This window comes from Aethalodelphis obliquidens, unplaced genomic scaffold (assembly GCF_003676395.1).
Source record: "Aethalodelphis obliquidens isolate GAN/ISIS:26980383/991018 unplaced genomic scaffold, ASM367639v1 scaffold11, whole genome shotgun sequence".
Classification (NCBI taxonomy): Eukaryota; Metazoa; Chordata; class Mammalia; order Artiodactyla; family Delphinidae; genus Aethalodelphis; species Aethalodelphis obliquidens.
This window is the reverse complement of record NW_020837955.1, coordinates 10,692,646-10,710,670: the sequence shown is the minus strand read 5'-3', so window position 1 is coordinate 10,710,670 and position 18,025 is coordinate 10,692,646. Positions and strand designations below refer to the sequence as shown.

The following is an 18,025-nucleotide window of genomic DNA, read 5'->3' as shown; positions in this document are numbered from 1 at the left end:
CTGAAACCTGTGAATGTGACTTTATTTGGAGAAAAGGTCTTTGAAGGTATAAGTTACAATGAGGTCATACTAGAGTAGTTGGGCTCTTACTTTAAGAGGACTAGCGTATGGGCTTCCCTGGTGGTGCAGTGGTTGAGAGTCCGCCTGCCGATGCAGGGGACACGGGTTCATGCCCCGGTCCGGGAAGATCCCACATGCCGCGAAGCGGCTGGGCCCGTGAGCCATGGCCGCTGAGCCTGCGCGTCCGGAGCCTGTGCTCCACAATGGGAGAGGCCACGACAGTGAGAGGCCCATGTACCGCAAAAAAAAAAAAAGAGGACTAGCGTACTTATAAGAATTATAAGACAATAGGGAGAACATCATGTGAAGACACAGATGCACAGAGAGAAGACGGCCACATAACGACAGCAGCAGAGACTGCAGCAGCAGCACCAGAACTGCACGTTGCAGGGGAGGGAAACTCTCTCCAGGGATATTTCCACCAGAAGGGACTACAACTCAGCTACCACTGGGTTAAAGAATTCAAGGACACTAATCAAATTTAGGATCATGGCTACAGGAAATGAGAAAGAATTTGTCCAGGCACATATAGAAGAATTTAAAAACAAACAAAGAAACAAAAAACCCAGCACTGAGAATCCATCTGAATTGGTTACCATATTTCGAGTAGTACTGATTTGCAGACAGCCATGATTGACAAACGGATGAATGGACTGAACAAAAGGCTAACACGTGTGGAGACACATGGGGTATAGGAATGGAGGCTGAGAGAAAGCTAAGGGTGATTACATTAGGGTCTGAGGAAGACAAAGAAGGAAAGGGGTCAACTGAACTGAAAAGCAAGGGAGGAGTAGTGAATCCCCATTCACATTAATGTAATTTTCCCAAGTGTACAAGCCAGAATATGGTTGTTTTAAAATCAATTTATACTGCACTTAATTCTAGATATTCTTTTTGATCAGTTCACATGATATTTACAATATCTGGCATAGAATTAATTTGTGCTACATAGAACAGAACAGTTACAGAGATTACTTGATACATATATACACAAACACACATGTACACACACATATGCATGGTATATTTTAAAGACTACATGGGCTAAGAACTAGAGAGATGTATTTCTTCAAATATTAGAGTCACGCTCACTTTTTAAAAATTTTTTAATTTTTTTTTAATTTTTGCGGTACGCGGGCCTGTCACTGTTGTGGCCTCTCCCGTTGTGGAGCACAGGCTCCGGACGCGCAGGCTCAGTGGCCATGGCTCACGGGCCCAGCCACTCCGCGGCATGTGGGATCTTCCCGGACCGGGGCACGAACCCGCGTCTCCTGCATCGGCAGGCGGACTCTCAACCACTGCGCCACCAGGGAAGCCCTAGAGTCACACTCACTTTTAACTGATTATCTCTTTTATGCTTTATAAGAGACAAGTATCAAGACTAATTAACAGCTGATGATGCCCGTCAATGCCTGGCATTATGTTTGGAGCAATATATCAGAACTACTAGCATTTGTAAACCTTGACTCTGGAAACCATTTAAACTGCACATAAGAACACTCTATACCACATATGGTAACATCTATAATATTCAGAATCACAATATAGACAAGTAGCACTTAGGAAGTAAAACTTACTGTGATAAACAAAAATGTGAGTGTTTTGTAGTGTTATCCTTTGAAGATGCTGTTTCTTCATGTAGTATAATGCTCACGCTGTAAGTTTTCTCATACAGTTTCTACCATGAAGACAGGACTGAAGTGCAACTTATATCTTTACAAAGACGGATGACCAAGCTTAGTAAAAATGCAAACTTCCTAGTACAATGATGAATTCAACTTACTTTCAGCTAAAGGTTTTATAGTTAAAAGAAAGAAAAGCTTCAAGAAAAGGCATGAAACAGAATTCTTGTTTTTATATAAGGAGGTGCCTTCCATTTTCTTACCCACCCAAAGTGTAAAGACAACAGACAGAGAGAAGTGGCATGCATGAGTTAACCGTAGACACTACAATCCTTGTAGGGATATTCACAGTTATTTTCCACCTTGAGTTATTCAGATTCAGTTCTCTATCTCATCCCTGTCTGCACAGCAGCCTCTAGGTACACAGTACAAAATATTAACCAAGTGGGTACAAAATAAAAAGCAAATAAACTTCCAGTTACTTCTGGCCCAATAATTCATTTCCTCTAACCAACCAGCCTAAGAGTTCCCTGTGGCCGTTAAGGGGCACTGCCAATTACTCTGACCAAATCGTTCCTGAATGACTGTCAAGCATGATCATTCCTAAAAATCTGTGAAATGGAGATGTGGTGGGAACGGAACGGCCTCACTCAACACGTCATCCTCTATGCTTTCCTGTTCCTTCTTGTACATAAAGGCTGGAATTCGGTGACACTTTTGAAATCCTATCTCAGATGCCATCTAGGCAAAAGGCAGCCCCACGAACCCTCCTCAAGCTTCACTCAACCCATCCTGCAGGTCAGAGTCAGCTTTCTAAAGCCACTGCTTCTCTCCCTTGGTCAACAACAAATAATGTAGTGAGCTCTGCCAAGTACCCAGCAATGTCCTCATCTAACAAATGAAATCATGGCACAGAGAGTTTGCATGACAACTAGGACCACACAGCTCACGATGGATGGAGGAGGCGTGGAACCCAGCAGGGCAGTTCCAGGAGTGCTCTGGTGCTGCTGGACCACCTTCCAGACCACTTTGCTCTGCATAAGCACAGCACCTCTGGAGCCTGGAACCAGACAACCTTCATCACCCTAGCTCCACTCTCTCCAACACAGCACCTCCTCTCCACAGCTGCAGCGAGCTTCTCACTGTCCCGCAAACACAATGTGAACACCAACCTCTAACCTGGGCTTATTTACACTGCTCCCCACCAGATGGGATGCTCTATTTCCTCCTCCTCACCATCCAGGAAGGCCAACTACAATTCTACATCTTCTCAAATTGTTCCTTCTTCCAGCCTTCCCACCTCATTTGAGTCTCTCTTTTCTGAGAACTGCTAGAGACCCGTGCACCTGATGTTTTAACGAGTTTAGGATGAGTACTGATGTTTGGTGTTTATACGGTCTACCAGGTCAGGTGGGAAAACACCCTGGAGGCAGGGACAGACAGGACCCAGCATAGGTTCGTGAACCGAGCAGATGCTCAATACATGCTGCTGATTTTATAACAACCTCACGGCAATACACTGGGTAAAATAATGCAGCACACTGTCATGAAACACCTGGGGAATCATCTCAAGACTTTTGGGGCACACGTAAAGGTGCACATAACTTCCAGAGTATTCTTCAACTGAATAACCGATTTCCCCAGCTGATCATGCCAACTAAGAAGGCGTTTCTGTGTTTAGATAGCACCAGTCTATGCATATGTGAGAGTGTAAACAGCCAGGGACTGACACTCGAGCCGTGTTCAAACACAGCACTGGAAAGAGAACGAGGGATCCCAGTTTGTTGGAATCAAAATGATGTTTTGAAAAGGCTGATAAGACGGAAAATGAAAATAAAATGCACCCAGTTGCCGTTCTTTTTTGCTCTGGATCATTTATTTAACAAACTCTTCCTAGTACCTCCACGTTAAACACTGTTTGGGGCACTGTGAAGGATGCTGTCATAGTCCCACAGAGGTTTTGGTGAAGCAGCTCACCTGAGAATTTTTCAGGGTCAGAATGAGCCATTTATGCTTTTACATTTGAACGAGGTGAAACCTGCACTCTGAGTATCATCAGAATGCAAACACAGTTTTGAGAAGTTACAAAGATACACAGAGAGATGGGTCAGAATCTGCAGCATTTCTGATTTTCCGTGCTTTTTTTAAAGAGTAACTCACAGGAGAGGGAAAGAGAGGGAGCAAACAGCAGAAAGCAGGTGTGGTCTAATCGGTACCAGGTGTCTAGCACGAGGCACTAGGATAGCCTTTCTGCTTCCCCCAGGGCCTGGGCACCCAGCCACGGCCAAGTCCCTGAGCACCCTAACAGCGGACCGCACAGACTGCAGGTTCTGCTGGCCCCATGCTTCTATGACAACCACTGAACCTCTGTGGGACAATCATCTCTTACTGGGCTAAGCCAATTACACACCTTGATATTAGAAACCTTCAGGTGGCATACTCTAATAAAGAACACTTAAAGGGTATCTGCTTGTTGATATATCTTACTAGGAGATTGCCAGGTTAGCTTTTAGATGTAATGTTTTCATAGTGTGGCTACATTAAATACCCTTCTGTAATACACACATTACTCAAAGAGGGAGAATAAAATCCCTACTAACTCCGCACAGTTCAAGGAGCACACAAATATGTGCTGTGACCATGAGAGGAATCACAAGAGCAATGGCGCTTTCTGGCAGAGAAGGGGGCTCTGATAGCAGGTAGATTCCTTGCAATAAGGGGAAGAGGGCCTAGCACCCCTCAGCAGAGAGGTGGGGGCCAGCCTCCTGGAAAGAAGGGGAAGCTAAGGGAGAGCCCTGGGATGTACGAAGTTGTAAACCATTCATAAAGTACCCAAGCTTTTCTGAAGTCTACTACTATTATCACCTGTCTCCTTAAATGTGAGAAACAGCGGAAAATACAAATGGTAGAGATTCAAACAAGAACAAACACTCATTTTGGAAATCTTCTGAACTCTGTTAAATGAGCTGGCATGTGCACATTGGTTCCACACTCACTCACTCCCCAAGCCTGATCAGTACCTGCTAAATGAGGATGACTATAACTTGATAACAGCAGGTGTCTTAGTTCAGGCTGCTAGAACAAAATACCATAAACTGGAACGGCTTATAAACAACAGAAACATTTCTCACAGTTCTGGAGGCTGGAAGTCTGAGATCAGGGTGGCACCATGGTTGGGTGCTGGAGAGAGCCCTCTTCTGGTTTGCAGGTGGCCGACCACGGTTGTATCCTCACACATGCGAAGAGCAGAGTAGAGGAAGCAAGCTCTCTCGTGATTCTTTGGCTGCACTGCAAGGCATATGGGGTCTTGGTTCCTCGATCAGGGTTTGAACCCATGCCCCGTGCAGTGGAAGCCCAGAGCCCTAACCACTGGACAACCTGGGAAGTCCCATCTCTCATGATTCTTATAAAGGCACTAATCCACTCATGAGGGATCCATCCTTAGGACCTAACCTAATCTTAATTTTCTCCCAAAGGCCCACCTTTTAACACCATCATATTGGGGGTGGGGAGACATGATTTCACCACGGGAATGTTGGAGGACACAAACATTCAGCCAATAAGATTAGGTGTTCTCTGATTTGTCATGCATCCTCTAAGACTACCATAGAGGGATTCCCTCACTTGTAAAGTTTGCTTCTATAAGGAAGACACCATCAATTTTCAATAGGATAAAGTAGGGGAAATATGAAAGTTAGAGGCCAGATGTTAGAAAAAAAAGATTACTGATAAAAATGTAAATAGATTATACAAGATGACTAAGCAGTACAAAATACCACATAGATTTGGAATTTTTATGAATGTAGTGGTCACAAATCACAGATGGCCAAGGTGCAAACAATCATCTGTCTAGAAATAGCTTTTAATGGGAAAAAGGAAATTATTTGACTAAAGGCCACTGAAATCTACCAATGACAAGAAGCTCATAACTCCAACAGAAAAAAAAGGGGGGGGAAGAAAATGAACATTTATTTTTTGATGAGGAGAGTTGAAACTACCTATCTCCCCTTGGTATTAATAAAGTTCCATCTGACTAATGGAGAATACCAGTAGAGACACCCTCCACTGAGGTTGTCACTATTTCTCCTGATCCCAGGAATCAGCTGAAGCCAGCTCCCTGGAAGGTCAGGATTTCTAGAGAAATGCAAAAATAAGATGAGTGAGAGGAATACAGCTTTCCTCATCATCATGATTTCTGGGAATCAAGTAGCAGAGGCATGGCTCTTCTCTCCCCCATGCCTACCAGAGCTCATACACTCTTCAAAAGATCAGGCTCTACAACTGTGACCCTATTTCTGTTTCGTAAAGAGGTTCATTTATACCGTTTTTTTAGATTCCACATATAAGTGATATCAAACGATACTTGCCTTTCTCTGACTTACTTCACTCAGTATGATAATCTCTAAGTTCATCTATGCTGTTGCAAATGGCATTAGTTCGTTCTTTTTATGGCTGAGTAATATTCCATTGTATGTATGTACCACATCTCCTTTTCCATTCCTCTGTTGATGGACATTTAGGTTGCTTCCATGTTCTGGCTATTGTAAATAGTGCTGCAGTGAACATTGGGGTGCATGTACCTTTTCGAATTATGGGTTTCTCTGGATATATGCCCAGGAATGGGATTGCTGGGTCATATGGTAGTTCTATTTTTAGTTTTTTAAGGAACCTCCATACTGCTCTCCATAGTGGCTGTATCAATTTACATTCCCACCAACAGTGCAAGAAGGTTCCCTTTTCTCCACACCCTCTCCAGCATTTATTGTTTGTAGATTTTTTGATGATTGACATATACACACTACTATATATAGATAACTAATAAGAAGCTACTGTATAGCACAGGAAACTCTACTCAATACTCTGTAATGACCTATATAGGAAAAGAATCTAAAAAAGAGTAGATATATGTATATGTATAACTGATTCACTTTGCTGTATAGCAGAAACTAACACAACATTGTAAATCAACTATACTCCAATAAAAATTAATTGAAAAAGAAAAAATGTCACTAAATTGTTAAAAAAAAAATCAGTCTCTTCCATGTTAATGAGGGGAATTTTTCGTGGTAAAACAGGGAGAGCAAGACAGTTTTAAGTCTTCCAGATCAGCCTACAAACCCTTACACCTTTGCTCCTTCAACTGCGGTCCACAGACGGCCAGCATCAGCACCACCAGGGAGCTTAATGCAGAATCTGGGGCCCCAGGTGATTCATATGCAATTAAAATTTCAGAAGCACTGTGAATGTACTAAAAATATTTCTTACTCCTGGGATTAGGTATTTCTCCCCACATGCTAGGGGTCAGTGCAGTTAGGCCAAGTCTAGGACGATCCGAGCATCAAAATGAATGATAGTAAGGGATTATAACACACTGAATTTAAAGAAAAGAAGCCATGAGTCCATATTTATAACAAATGAATGAATGGGGTAAGTGGAAGCTCTTCTTTACAATGGAAGGCCAACTTATAACTATATAAGTGATTAAAGAGTTAGAAAAATCACCATTTTGCAACTACCATCATTATAATGGTTCAGGCAAGAATCTCCAGGGATCCTAAAGCCATTAGGTGAACGTTTGTTGGGGGACTAGGATATTTACACAGTTTTGCAGTATCTCTCCACATACTATTTATGAATTACAAAAGGATAAAGGTAACTTTACAGTGGAGAAATCTATTGGACACTACCTAAACCAAGTGATCAAATTTAACATCACTAGGAACGGGACCACCTGACATATGTACCTGCTGAGGCGATGCACTTAGGAGGATACAATAGCACTCACGTAGTATTTCTGCCCCCAAATGTAAAACCTGACTCTAATCATGAGGAAACATAAATAAGCCCGTATTGAGGGACATTTTACAAAGCAAACGACCTGTACTTTTCAAAAATGTTAATGTTATGAAAGACAAAGAAAAACTGAAAAAGATTAAAGAGGCTTGATAACTAAATGGAATGTGTGATCCCAGGCTTCTTCCTGGATTGAGACTTCCTTCTTGTTGTTACATGCATATTACTGTTAAAGAGTTCACCATTGAGACAGGTCTGCACATTAGCTAAGGACACTGTATCAATGTTACATTTCCAGAATAAGGTAACTATATCTCCTTTTAGGTGATACAAACTGAAGTATTTAGAGGTGAAGGGTCATATCTGCAACTTATTCTTAAATAGTTCAGTGAGATCTGTAATAATATGTATATATATATATAGAGAGAGAGAGATAAAGCAAATGTGGCAAAATGTTAACAAACGGCTCATCTAAGTGAAACGTACATGGGTGTTCACTGAACTATTCTGGCAACTTTTCTATAGATTTTGAATTTGTAGAAATAAAAAGTTGGAAATAGAAAAAAAAAGTGCAAAAGATCAAAAAGGAATGCAATTAAAAATGGCCCTCATCCTCCTACAACCTTCTAGAAGAGTTAGAATACCACTACCGACTGTACCCTCCCCCACCTAGAGTGGTCTTGAAATTGAATACAGGTAAGTGCCAGGCTGAATAAAACTCCTCTTTATAAGAGTTTTAGGAAAAAGCATTTTCGAGGCTACAAGCCTCTTCTTTGAAAGTGCAGCTCCTAATTCCTTCTACAACGTGCAGGGGGTGTTCTTGACACAGGAAATAGAGCAGTGAAGCAGGCAAAGGGCCTGTTCTCATGGAGCTTACATTCTCCTAGAAGGAAACAGACAATAAACAAACAAGGTCAGGCAGTAGTTAAGTGCCATGAAGCAAAATAAAGCTGACAGAGACGGGGTGCTGTTTAAAACAGATGGTTGGAGAAGGACTCTAGCCAGGTGACGCTGAGCAGAGACCTGAATGCGGTGAGGGATTAAACTGTACGGGTGGCTGGGGGGAGTGTATACCAGGCAGAGGGCACGGCACGTGCAGAGGCGCTAAGGCAGGATGGTGCTCAAGCTGGCGCAGAGAGAGTAAGGGGGAGATTGGAGGTGGTGAGGTCATGGAGTCCCTCACAGACCATCATCAAGACTTTCTTGTTTACTCTGATACGTTGACTGGTGCCTCCCACCTGTCCATCTCACTCTGGACAGCTAACTACCCAGCCGTCTAACGAAGGGACTGCCGTGGGGAAGCAGCCAAGGGTGCTTGCTCAGCACGAGGCTCAAGCGCGCTTCCCCTTTTGCCAGCCATCTCAGGTTGTTTCTTCCGCAGGCTCCATACTCAAGAACACTCTGCCTAATCCCTTTCTCCTTCCACTCCCACTGAATCCTCATGCAAAGGTCTCCAAAAGGTTCTCTTTGGGTTGAGAGGTTTGAAAAAAAAAAAAAAAGAGCCCTGTCATAGCCAATCAACCTAAGAGCCATGTTTATAACATCCAGTGCTGGTTCTCACAGAAGTCATTATCCCTTCCTAGATGCTAAGTTCTGAAGGGGGCTGAGTCGCAACAAAGCATTAGCGCCATTAGCATAAGAAAAAGTCTTCGAAAATGCCCAGAAAGTGCTTCAGAAAACACTGGCACCTACCTCTCCATTCTCCTTTAATCAAACCTGCTTTTCTTCAAGTTCTGCTGTTAAGCAACTTGAAAGCAGGGGTCATCAATGGTCACTCTTTTATTCCTAGTGACAAGCGAGGGACCTGGCATATAGTAGTTCATCAATAAATATCTGTGGGACGGTATTTTATGGGAAAAAGATTAAAAAGCCAATTTCTTATTAATTAAGCTGATGGAGGTTGCCAAAATGTTAATACACTGTACCTTTCATCTCTATTAACTGTAAATATATTGTAACTGATTCAGATGCAGTCTGATGCAGGACGCGGTGCTCGGCACACAGTAGGAACTTACTAGGTATTCGATGGATGGAGGGATGGTTAATTTGATGACCAACCACCCATCAGATAGGAGCTGTGTGGGCTGACCTGTGAAAGCCATCATTTATAATATTTATAACATCGTTTCTAGAGGAAAAAATGTGCCTTGGGCTTGGTTCATAACCATTAGTTCATAAATGAACTTCAGAATACCAGCTGGTCACTTGTAAAATGGATATCTGCGATGGCAGGTACGTTTTCACTCGCAGACTGTTTATGAGGGATTCAGAGTACCATGACTGATTTGGGGAGGAGTGGCGGATATCCGCTCCCTGTTAGCTGAATGAAGCCAAGTGTATAGAGATTAAATTTTTGTAGTAATTTGGAAACTCAGAAAGAAAGGAGATTGATTTCATAGTGTCCTTTCAAACTATTTGGGAGCAACTGTGCTCAAGGATGGATGACATGGAGAATCAAAGAAATAAAGATTTTGCCCAACTTAGTGACTCTAATGAGAGACAGAAATATATTAGATGCTTTAAAAACAGTTATATTTACAGATCTGATCTCACTGGACTTGGAAGGACTAGGGTCCTAAACCTGTTTTACATACGATTTGATTTACACCCATAAAATTTTAAAAAGTTGTTTATATAGATAAAAATTACAAACTTACGAGATAATTTAGATATATACTCAATTTAAATATAGCTACACACTCTGAATTTTAAGAAAATCTTTTTTTTTTTTTTGTCATTTTATGAAAAAGCAGCTAAAATCTGAGCACCAAAGAAACCTTCAACATTGTGCCCAGATAAAGGCAGCTTATTACCCTTCTTGAACTTGGTGACCTACACAGTACCAAATCAATATCAAAAGCACTCATTTTCAGAAAAAGAAACTGAGGCAGTCAAAGGGGAATGGGGTTTAAGGAAGAGAGAGAAAAAGGACACAGGAACAATGAATTGGAAGTGGGGGAACTTTCGCTATGTACGAAAAGTTTTATTCTCTGAGCTATCCCTCTTAGCATTTTCTGGGTTCTTATGTGTGTCGCTTTCCAAAACTCCTGAGAGGCAAAGGTTTGCCTGGATAGAAATGGCTCCACCTTTTCATATCAATTTATTCTCCATTTTAGTAATTTCCAAACAGCCTAGTTAAAAACAAACAAAAACAAAAACACTGCAGAAAATAAAAGAGTTTGATATAGATGACTAAGAAGAGAATGTAAAGGATTATGCTAGATGGCCCTATGGTTCTCCTAGCTTGGTAAGGCCCTGGATGAAATGCAGTCAGCGTTTGCAGCATCTGAAATCATCTATTATCAAGGTCTAAACACGGTCCTTATTTTGTAATGGAGTGAAAGTGAGTATGTAGTCTCAATCACCCCACAAATACTTTACTGCAGGCCTACCCTGTACCAGGCACTGGGCCAGGTGCCTGGAATACACAGGTGAATTAGGCAGACATGGCCCCGTCTTCATGGAGCTTACATTCCAGAGGAACTGAATATTAATTAAACAAATATCTACTAAGTACATATTAGTTAAGAGGCTCTAAAACAGCTGAGAGCAAACTTCTAACAAAAGGAGAAGGGACTAATATAAAAAGTTTTTCATGAAAACCCCAGGATCACATAACTTCAATGATTCAAATGACCTTAAAGGTCGTTAAGTTCAACGTACTGTATTATCCAATTCTGGGATCCTGTCTAAGACATCCCTAGCAAATAGCCCTCTTCTCTGTTGCAAGGTTTGTCAGAATATTTTATAAGGAGTAAAGAATAGAAATGTATACAAATTAAACACTATATTCATAATTTTTAAAAATTTCTTTATAAAAGCCAACAACTAGACATGTTTAAAAACATGTTCTTTAAATTTTATCACTACCTCATTTGTAGTTCTGGTTACACTAAATGGAACACTTTTACAATTTTTTATGTCATGCTCCATAAACTCAAACACCTTCAATAAACAGCAACTAGTTGCAAAATCACATTATGAAAACTGTTATAAAAGTGTCACATTAGCTTATATTAACATAACACTCATTTTAGAAATGTGGATCTTACTGAAATCATTAGGTTCACAACTAAACAGCCTAAAAAAAATCAGGTTTAAAGCTTTTGACTACCTACACTTGCTTCTGCTCTTCACAGAAAGCCTACATCAAAAGAATGAAAGAGCTATAAAATATATTTCAATTTTGAAATTACAATGTAAAATAAACAAAAATGTTAGAGAAAGCAGGAAACAGTAAGAAAGGAAATTCCCATTAACAGATAGATAGTTTGTTAGGATACACTGTCAAGGAGTTAAAAACGTAAGTCTCATACAAATATAAATTGAGCATGTGTCAAAAATTTATTTAAATCATTAATGATGAAACCAGCAGTATGATACATCCGGTTCAGTGGAGTATAGGAAAGCCTGAAGTGTATATAGTCAATGAAAGACAGAATGCTGAAATAAGATTGCTAATACATATATAAAACTGTTTAATATGCTATAGGTCAATAAAACTGTAACTTTGAGGGTTATCTTCTCTATCAGACAAAAATTATTTGCAAGTTATCAATCTACAATGAACATCCAACTTCACAGAATCTGGGTCCTAATCAATAGTAAATAGTAAGTTAAACAAAGGTACAGTTTCCTAGCAAATTATGTGATCCGTGACCGGGTATGTCTGCCAACGCTTCAGCGTATCACTGAAAGGACATGCAACCACCCTTGTGCCTCATTCCCAAGTGTTGGATGATTTTTCTTAACACTTTAATGTGCAGTAAAACCTTGACTATACAAAACCCTCACGTATGATTAGTCTTGATAATGGCATGGTCCAGAGACCTAAATTAGCCCTTAAAATGCTAGTAGCAAGGCATACACTGGTGACTGGTAGATGAACACCCCCCGCCCCCCACCAAGGCTGCAAAATCACTCTATTTGCTTGCCTGCTTTTATCACACTTGGCCTCTCTTCTTCTATCTCAGAAAATGTGCTGCCTACCTTGTGCTGCTTCTAGTCATTTCCACCAACACATTTCTGTACTGTTTATTTTCCTTTAAAAATATCCCTTTGTATGAATACCAATCATGTCAACCTTTTAACCAAAAAAAAAAAAAAATCTAACTCTTTCAACATAAATACACCTAAAAGTTTGAGTCAGAGTTTGATAATAAGCATCATATTCTATAGCATAAATGGTTAATCCCTCTGCCCATCCATCCCTTATTCTAATATTAAAGAACATAATGAAATATTTAAGATCAATAACTTAATTTCTACTAACTGAAAAATAATTAAGAAGGAACCTTCTAAAGGCTCCTTCCTAAGGGGTCAATATAGTAAAAACTTCTGGCTCTATATTACATTACAGTTACAGTATCCCTCATTTAGAGCCTTAATAATTTATAGTAATGATGGCTATGCTACAATGTGCCAGATACTGTGCTAAGGGCTTTCCAAATTTCATCCTGTTTAATCCTCACAACAATCTTGTGAACTAGTTTGTATTATCAGCCCCATTTTTCAGATGAAGAAACTCAGTCACAGAGAATTAAATTAACTTTCCCAAGATCACAATGGTGGTGGGATTCATATCCAGGTCATTCAGCTTCAGAGCCCTCCGGTTAAACCACTATGCTACGTTAATAGAGAAGACAGAATTTTAAAAACAGATACATTAACAATAACAATAATAACACTTGTATGACACTTTTTATATGTAGCCACTATTCTAAGCAATGAACATACAGAACTTATTTATTTCTCACAATAACCCTCTGGGATATGATTATTATTTCCAATTTACAGAAGAAGAAATTGAGGCAAAGAGAGGTTAAGTATACTTGCCCAAGGTCACAATGCTAAGAAGACGCAAGGCTGAGATGCAAACCTGGACAGCCTGGCTTCCAAGTCCAGGACCTTCCCCTGATGCCATGCTGCTTCTTGCTAACAATTTGAAAAGCATAACACAAGTAAACAGTCCTAACTCTTTAGAACCTCTGAGGTTGGAAATAACCACATTAAAGCACAGACCCATAACGAAATGTTCATCACTACAATCAAAAGTCATCGAGAACAGGTTAAAAGGTTTTCATTCAGCCTTGTTAAGAAGGCAAAGAAGTAACACACTTAAGCAAAATTTCATCCAAGATGAATTTCTAAAAAAATATTTTTCTGGAAAACAAACTCAATACAGAACAAATGAGGTGTTACAGTAGCTTTTTAAAACCTTTCTGTAGAAATTGTTTTTGTTCTTGTAGCTTGGGGTTTCTCAGAATTCCCTCAGGGGCTGTGGGTAGATGGGGAAGGGGAAGAGATAGGACCCCAGTTCCCCACTCCACCTTCAAGCAAGCAGTTCTGTTTATATTTTTTACATATTGGATTTCCCCATAAACTTTTGCTTTGATGGGACCTAGGCTCCCGTGAGAACTCGGTCTGAGTGGGCAGCCCTTCTCAACTTCGGAAAGCTTTCCCCATCACTTCCCCAGCATCCCAGAAGGTATATTAATACTTCACAGCATTTCTCCTCTTCCTTCTCGAATCTCATGTCCTAACCATTCTCCCACACGACCTTACCTTTCCATCCTCCTCTGTCAACAATCATCACCACCACTGCTCACGTTTACCAAACTCCTACACGGCAGGTTCTCGGTTAAATGTTTTCACATAACTCCTTCACTGACTGTGCTCAACACCCCTGTGAATGAGATTCTACTATGGCCCTACTTTACAGAGGAGCTCACTGTCCAATGGTCACGGAGTGATGGAAGTAAGATGAAAAACTAGACGGCCCACCCGAAGGGCCCCCAACTCTTAACCAGTACGCCATCCTGCCTCTCAGTCAGGAGATCCCTGTTCAAAATTTCCCTGAGACACTGTTCCAGACTCAACCTCCCAAAACCAAAACAAAACAGAACACAAAGCTCCTTTCCTTCTGGAGCAGCCATTTCATAGCAGCACCTCACACACTCAACGCTCAGCTCTCAGTACGATATCATCTACACACGCTGATGCCGACACTCATGAAATCATGTTGTGTGTTCTTTCAGACACGCACGTGTGTTTGGCCCTCCAATTAGGTTGTTTCTCAAAACGAGGGACTATCTCCCTTGTGCTTTCTACCTCCTCACTCTCCTCACTAGATCACCTAGAATGGGTTTGGGCACAGTGTCGGAAGATGTCCAACCCTCAGTGTCAAGAGTCCCGGCCGTGGTCGGGACCCCTGAGTTCTAGTCCCACCTGGGGCAAGGCCCTGTAGAAGATGCCGTTGTTGTCCCCCACCCCTCCTAGTCTTCAAGCCTCCCCTCTCCATGCTGCAGGCAGCCTTCTGTGAGCCCTGTGCTTGGACTGTGGCTCTGGGCGCAGGCTGGGCCGGCTCAGAGAGTGAGCTGGGAATGCAGGGCAGCTAATGCCTCCAGGAAACAGCCCTCAGTCAAGGGTAAATATCTCTGCTCCCTTGCCCTTTAGGGAGGATAACTCTCAAGTGTGTGGACTGTCTCCCCCAGTTCCATCGAGGGACTGAGCTCCAGGTACCCACAGCAGTAATTCTCTTGAAAATGCACCTTGATTTAAGGCTTCCTCCTCTGCCCTGTCCCACTTGCCCACTTCCGTGCTGACATTCTCGGGAGAACCTCTCACATAAACCGCTTAGTCTCAAATCCTTGTCTTGGGGTCTCCTTCTGGGGAAGCCAAACTGAGATCTGCTCTCCTTTGTGACTCCATTTCTCCATCTGATAAACACCAGCGCTGGATAGAGGATCTCTAGGGTCTCTTTAGGCTCTAAGATCCTTTGCTTTCAATGAAGTAAAGCACGTTGCAACATCGAACCAAAACTGATGGTGGAGGTTACTTCTTAAACGAGACACTATACCCCACCTTGGAGCCACAGCTCCGTGAATGCGGAGGGAGCGGGCGGCACAGCCCGAACGCCCGTCGGCGAGGTCCTTCTGGCCACGCTCGCAGGGCTGCGGTGGCTGCTGTGGGGATGGCCTCCAGGGCAGAGATCCTCTCATCCAAGGTCAAGGTCACACACTTCCAAGGTCGCCATCATGCACTGACTGAGGGATGCTCACATGGAAAGGCCTGGTCATCTCAGCCCAAGTCAAGCCAACTCCAATGGATCGCTCTAGCCCCAGAGCTCCCCAGGGGGCCGCCAAGGTTGCCGCTGGGCTGGCCCCCTTGCTTCCTTCCCACCCTTCGAAGGGCTGACAAACATCCTGAGCGCTCAACTCCACTTCACAGTCTGCTTCCCAGGGGACCCCACCTGTGACAATTCCATTTTAAATTTTATTTATGATGTCATGAAAATCACAGACTCTGGAACTCTGCCTGGGGAAGCAGGGAGGTTCCTTTTAATGCTGTAAGACCAGGAAGTGGTAGAGACAAGGGGGGAATAAAGCAAAGTTTTTAATAAAATGGGAATGAGGCAGATACAGACAAGCTATGTATGGTATGAGATGCAGTTTCGGTTTCTGAACAAAAACAAGAAATACATAAAAGGTCAGCATAGTCAGTGAAACTGAATGCTGAGAACTCAGATGAAGCAGTCACAGAGGGCGATGAAAGAGAGAAATCTCTCCCAGAGAAGGAAAACAAGAATGTCCTTGCCAAGGAGAAGAAACAGACTAAACATACCATACACACCAAGTCAAAAATCATGGGGTAGAAATAATCCATCTGAAAGAGGGCCCTCGACTTCAGGAGACTACATGCAACCCATAAGAGGTACTCTCCCCCAGTATGACCAAGGCAGATGCCATTCCAGGAGTTCCCACTAACGAAGCTCAGGGTTAGATCACGCTCCTGAACAGGCTGGGGAGAGTCCCATCGTGCTGCCACAGGCAGGGCCTTTCCTGAGATTTTGCCGACAATACTGAGCGACACAGCTGGCTCTCCAACTACAGGCAGAGCTGCTCCCTGGAGTGAAAGCCAGTGATGCTGCTCTGCCAATGGCTGTGCCCAACTGGTGGCATCCAGTCACCCCCTCTGCTGGGCTATGACCTCCTGGAGAAGAAGGGATGTCGGGGCTGGGTAAGGAGGGAAATTGAAATTTAAAATAAGATGTTAAGTTGCAAAGCACCACTGAGAAGATGACACCTGGGCAAAGACCAAAAAGAGATGAGGACTTAGTCTTATGATTACCACAAGGAAGAGTGGCTACGCAGAGACACATGAAAGTGCCGTGAGCAGGAACGACGCCGATGCCCGAGGAACAGAAGGGAGGCCAGTGTGGCCGAGAACTGAGAGGGCCTGAGGTCAGGGAGATGAGGGGCGAAGTCATGCAAGGCCTTCTGGGCCATGGTAAGGACTGTGGCTTCTACTTGGAGAAGATGGGAAGGCCTGGGAACACAACTGGGTAGAGGTGACATAATCTGACACTTCTATTTCCCTTCTCTGTATTGATTTTTCTCCACAGCATTTCTCACCATCTGACAAAGTATACACGTTATATATTTATTGACTGTCTCAACCCATTAAAATGTAAGCTCCATGAGGGCAGATGATTTTTGTCTGTTCTGTTCACTGCTGTAGATTCCCCCAGTGTCTGGCACTTAGTAGATAGTCAACATTTATTGAATGAATGAACGAATGAATGAATGGGTCATCTTGAGAAGAACCTGAAGAAAGAACTCTTCTAAATGGCAAGATGAATTCAGACAAAGAGAATAATGTTTCTACTTCCTCTGAAGCTGTTTAAATCAGTGCTGTGAGGCCAAAACAACAAATTACCTACTTGTTCTTTTAGGCACCTAGGTGCCCACGATTAAAAACATGTTTCTGATTTCTAAAAACTGGATGCTTAAATGCGGGGAAAACCACAGACGCATCAGCAGTTTGGGAGGTTTTACATGTATGGAAATCATTCATTAAACACATACTGAGTGACAGTGTCTATGAGATGCTCAATGATGAGGTTTAAAATGAACAGGATTCAGAGTGACTGCCTTTCTGGATGCAAAAGGCTGGCCGTTCTCAGGGCTGGAGGCAAGCAGGGGAAGGGAGGAGAGCATTTACAAGCGACACCAGCTCCCTCCCTATCAGGACAGAGGATCCCCTTTGAAAATCGCTGACCTAGGTGATTCTCAGGGGTGCCTTTTGGGTGCAAAAAAAAAGTTTGAGATGCACCAGTATAAGGAAGTGTGTCCTTTTTATATATAAAAGTTTCCAACATACCAATAGTTTATGATCTAGAAAGTTTTTAAAAATCAGTTTAGGTGTCTTTTCATAATACTTATGTTTCCCTATCAATCCACAGACTCAAAACATAACTGAAATGATCTACGTGCACAGTAGGGGAAAGTGGTATAGGAAAACATCACTGAAATTTAGTTGAACAAAATGGAAATATATTCATACTGGACGGAAGAAGAGGGAAGGGATGAGGGACCCGGGGTTCCATTTCCCTCTGGAAGGGAGCTCCCACCTCCTCCTCACCAACTTTAGCCATTTCATCACTGAATTCGGAAACCCTCTGTGAGCTTACACCAGTCACTTAACCTAGCTGAGTCTCCCTGTTTCACTGTAAAAAGGGGGCTACCTTACAAATTATTTACCTGCTGGGT

At 42.4% G+C, this 18,025-nt stretch overlaps 1 protein-coding gene across 2 annotated transcripts in view; it reads right to left on the bottom strand.

The window, feature by feature from the left end:
• PCGF5 (polycomb group ring finger 5) overlaps nt 1–18,025 on the bottom strand; it is a 114,407-nt gene that overhangs the window by 74,354 nt on the left and 22,028 nt on the right. The window contains exon 1 of one of the 2 annotated variants that reach the window (XM_027112027.1): nt 4,814–4,933. The exons of the other annotated variant lie outside the window; for it this stretch is intronic. The gene's annotated coding sequence lies outside the window, so the exon portion shown is untranslated. Of the gene's footprint in view, nt 1–4,813; nt 4,934–18,025 lie in introns of those variants that run through there. 2 annotated transcript variants of the gene reach the window in all.